The sequence below is a fragment of the Capsicum annuum genome, chromosome 5 (assembly GCF_002878395.1).
Source record: "Capsicum annuum cultivar UCD-10X-F1 chromosome 5, UCD10Xv1.1, whole genome shotgun sequence".
Lineage (NCBI taxonomy): Eukaryota > Viridiplantae > Streptophyta > Magnoliopsida > Solanales > Solanaceae > Capsicum > Capsicum annuum.
In genome coordinates this window covers 120,578,576-120,583,964 of record NC_061115.1, presented here as the reverse complement: position 1 = coordinate 120,583,964, position 5,389 = coordinate 120,578,576, and positions in this window count along the sequence as shown.

The window sequence follows — 5,389 nt, the reverse complement described above, 5'->3', positions numbered from 1 at the left end:
TCAAAATTTAGGATTGAAAATATACACATCACTATTACCTATTTTTGGCCGAATGCTGAGATGATGATTGCTATTTAAAAGGGGGTCATGTCTCTTCTCTCTTTTTGGTTTGTAACTAATACTTTATCTTTTCCTACCACAATCCTTTTTTCTATTGTTAGTGTGTGTTTTGCCTCTTTTTCTATGCTTTGCTCTTTATTTTATTTTGTTAAAAAAGGGATAGGTTGAAGAGGTAGGTATCTAACTAAGGGTGAGCCAATCGACTAATAATAATCTAAACTCAACTAATGACAAAGGCAAAAGAGTCATCAAGAAAGTGGGCGCAAGCCAACTACAAAAACAGGGAAGTCAATTATGTTTATTATTTCTCATTATCAAAAAGGGGGAGATTGTTAGCACTATATTGACATAATATATTTTGATAATGAAAAAATACTAAACAAATATGTTTAGGATACACTTAAGATGTAGTCAAGGCAAGGATGATCTTTTAGGAGCATTTTCTATGATCCCTAACTACAATCAAGTCAATGCTAGTTTTGGAATTATATAAGAAATGCATCTCATTGGGTCACAAACTATAAGCAAGATAATTGACATTCAATCACAACAATAAGGAATCATGAAAGAAAAGAAGATCACACCCTCTACATAGACATATCTTATATGGGCATATATGGTTGTGAGTTTACATCTGAGAAAGGAAAGATACACAATACGTATAAATAAATTTGATATGGACGTACTATATGGTGTATTTCCTTAATGTAGGATCAATTGAAATCCATATTGAGAAGAAATCCCTTGGGTTTTCCTTATTGAGCAAAGAAGTGAGATTAGTGAAACATTATAAAAGAGAATACTGAAGACCAAAGACACTATGCAACTTCACAGAAAATTCTTAATATGTCTCAATCATAGTATCCATAAAGCCTTGTAATTTAATATTTACAATAGCTACAAAAGAGAAAGGTCGAGTCATCTTAGTAATACCAATTGAGGCTGTATCACAAGATCTGAATAACAAAATAAGATTCAGATATAGTTCACTCCATATGTAGTCCTAGTATTACTTCGAAAGCTCTAAGGAAATCACTATAACCCAAGGGGACTAGAAATAGGTACTACTTTGGTGTTCTGATTAAGGATAAAGCTCTGTGTTATTTTATTTATTTCTTGTTTATTTGTCTATGCATTTAAGTTATATCTATTTTATCCAGTATACTAATCTGCAGGTGAGTTGACTATTAAGATAGATTGGTCAACTCAGGAAAATTTTTCAATTCACCCTCCCTTTTGTATCTCAACTAGTAGGATTTTAGAGAGTTCCCCTAATGTCACTTCCAGTTTGTTGAGAGTCTTCTCCCTCAATGTTTATTCTTTCTTATACCCTAATGATATATTATCTTTTGTGACCCTATAAATTAATATGATATTTTGAGATAGTTCTAAATAACTCCTATAGAATTTCTCCATCTGCACTCTAGTTAGAGAGTATTTTAGATTGATGAATCTATAGAAACTACACTATGTTAGTTCAGTACTAAGATAGTATAACTAATCTAGTAGCATTAGACCAGTCATGCCTTGGGGGCCATTTCTTATGTTAAGATTAGACATATGATTTCAAATGTTATATCTACCATCTAGTTTGGGTCAAAGATTTTATTGTTAAAACCCTTTCTCTTTAATTAGTCCCATACATAATGTGTTTCCATAAGTTTTTCCCAATGATATTCCCAGAGTTCCTCCCTATAGGGAGATAGAATTTGGGATAGACCTTCTCTCATTTGTTCAACTAATCTCTATTCTATCATATAGAATTGATTTTAATGATTTGAATGAGCTTAAAGAACAATTAAAGGACCTTTTAGATAAGGGATTCATCAAACTTAACATTTCCTAGTAAGATTACCAAGTTTTTTTAGTTCTCAAGAAAGATGGTTCTCTTAGAATATGTATAGATTATTTCCAGTTAAATAAAGTGGCCATCAAGAATAAGTATCCCATTTCTTGAATTGATAACATCTTCTACCATCTTTTGGGTGCTACTTGCTTTTCTAACACTAACCATTGATCCATTTACCATCATTTGAAGTTTAGGGAGTATGATATTCTAAAGTTAGAATTCTATAATTGTCATTATGAGTTCCTTGTCATGTCTTTTGGACCAAAAAATTCTCTTAAAACCCTTATGGTTCTCATGAATAGGGCATTCAAGCTAAACTTCAACATATTTTTGATTTTGTTTATAGGTTATATGTTGGATTACTCCCCTAGTAAGGAAGAGCATGCAAATCACCTCAAATTGTCTTCGAGACTATCAAGGATAAATTAGCATATGCAAAGTTTTCTAAATATAAGTTTTGGTTGAAGTTAGTAGCTTTTTCCAAACATGTTTTTTATTATGAGGGTATTCTAGTTGACTCTCAGGAGATTGAGATAGTTAAAAATTGGCCTAGAACTACATCCGCATTACAAATTCGGAGTTTTTTTTTGGGGTTTTATTGGTAGCTATAGAGGGATTATAGAGTGTTTTTCATCTATTTCTACCTTATTGACTAAGTTAAGTTAGAAAAAGGAAAAATTCCAGCTGTCCAAGGATTGTGAGAAGAGTTTTCAAGAGTTGAAAGCTCAATAGACTTCAATTCAAGTTCTAAGTTTACTAAAGGGTACAAATATTCTTGTAGTTTATAGTGATATTATCACGACTTGATTCCACAAGTTATGATGGAACCTACAGTGATACCCTAGTAGGTAAACAAATCGTAGGCCAGAATGACTAGTAATGGGATAATTGGTGGAATATTTAATAAACACCAAAATTATGCAAGTAATTAGATTACAAACCATAATATATAAGAAGGATAACATACCTAGGAATAAATAAAGAGCAAGAGCAAAATATACCACGCCATTGTAAGGTCGGTCTAAGAGCCTCTAGTAAAACTGCAAAATATACCATGCCAAACCCCGATGAAACGACCGCCAAAAATGAGATGAAAACTGAGTACCATGATTTGACAAAATTGAGATAGGAGCACCATGAAACTTCACAACCTCCTGAATAAATAACCTTGTATAACCCTCATCTGAATAGTTAGTCCTCACTAGCAAGAAGTGAGCAGACTTAGTCATCCTATTCACCTTGATGCAAATAGAATAAAAATAATTTTTAGATCCTAGAAGGCCAGTATCGAAATCTATTTTTGACACATTTCCATATAGGTAATTTGATTTCTAGATACAACCCACTAGGCCTCAAGTGTTCCACTTTTAGTTTTTGACACACCATATACTTAGCCATAGAATTAGCTAAATATCTCTTCTGTTATTTCACTAATAAATTTCCATAAGATCATGATATATCTTTGTCAAACCAGGGTGAACCAAAAAATGCGTATTATGAGCTTCAGTTACAATTCTACTCGCAGACCATCTACTTCAAGAACACATAACCTACCTTAGTACCTTAAGATACCATCACCAGCAACCTCGAAAGCCATCATCTTCTACCTATCCATATCATCCTTCATCTGCATCAAGATGGGATCCAACACATGTTTCTTCTTCACCTCAGCTCTAAGAGATGACTTTACCACCTCTTACACCAACTAACAATACTCTTCAGAATCATGGAGATGAATAACAAGATTAGCCAAACAGTGAATATCCTTCATAAAATCCCACTTTTTCTATTTCACTTGAGACATGCTCCACAAAGATAACCTTCTTACAGAATCAAAAACCACATTAGCCTTACCTGGATGATAATTGATACTCATCTCATAGTCCTTGAGAAATTCAAGCCATCTTGTCTGCCAAAGATTCAACTCCTTCTGGGTGAAAACATACTGCAGGCTCTTAAGATTAATAAAGTTGTCAACACAAACCCCATATAGTTAATGTCGCCAAACCTTCAATGCAAACACCACAGCTAAGAACTAAAAATCATGAGTTGGATAGTTCCTTTCATGAACTTTCAACTTCCTAAAAGCATACGCTACCACCATGCAATGCTATATGAATAAAAAATAAAGTCCTATATGGGATGCATCAAAATAAACCACAAACCCATCACTACCCTTAGGCAAAGTCAAAACCCGAGCAGATGTTAATTTATCTTTCAGCTCCTCAAAACTTCCCTCACAAGCCTCGAAGAAACTTTACCTTCTTCTGAATCAACCAAGGAAAAGGATCAAAAATCTATAAAAAGCACACTATAAGCATCCAATAATGACCCGCTAAACTTAAGTAGCTCTAAATATTGGTTGGAGTCATGGTCCTAGGACACTTCTAAACAACCATAAACTTCTGAGGACCCACCATGATACCTTTAACAGATACAGCAAGACCCAAAAAAGTAATACTATTCAATGAGAACTCATACTTAAAAAACTTAGCATACAATTACTAATCTTTTAGGGTTTACAACATGGCACAGAGCTGATTGGTATGATCCACCTCACTCTTTGAATATACTAGATTATCATCTATAAACACAATTATAAAAAAATCTAAGAACTGACAGAATACCTAGTTTATTTCATCCATAAATATCATTGAGGCATTAGTCCAGCCAATTGACATGACCAAGAATTCAAAATGCCTATACCGAGTATGAAAGGACACTCAGAATCTATGGTGTTCCTCTCGAACTCATCTCTCAAAACCTTTACACAAAGGAAATAAAGCTTACTATCCTTAAACTTATTATCTTGAATCTGCTCAAATAACTAAGACCTCGCCTCAGCACTAGCAAGAATCCTTCTATGATTTAAAATATCAAGATGAACCATCAATTTGGCTAAATACTTAATGTCTTATCCCAAAGGCCTCTGAGAAACTGAAACACCAGCCAAATTACCTATACTCACTATCTTCATACTTAATGTATTTACTAATATATTAGCCTTGTCAAGATCATACAACATGGAAATATAATAATCCCTAAGTAACTCCATCCATCTATGCTGCCTAGCAGTAAGCTCTCTCTGGTTCATAAGATACCAAAGACTACAATGACAAGTGAAAATCTTAATATGCATGTCATAAAGATAAAGTCTCTAAATCTTAAGTTCAAAAACTACTACCACTAACACTGAATCATCAGTTTGATAGTTCGAATCATGCACCCTAAGTTGGCTCAAAGCAGAAGAAATAACATGACCTTGCTACGTCAATACAAAACCCAAAATAACACTAGAAGAAACACAAAACACGGTGAATCCCTTACCCTTAACATGAAGAGCTAAAATAGGAGCTTAAGTAAGAATATCCTTGAACTTTCCAAAGCTCAACTCCAACTTCTCTGACCATTGGAAAGGAACCTCCTTCCGAGTCAATCTAGTTATAGGGACTAAATAGTAGGAAAAAACTCAATGATTCA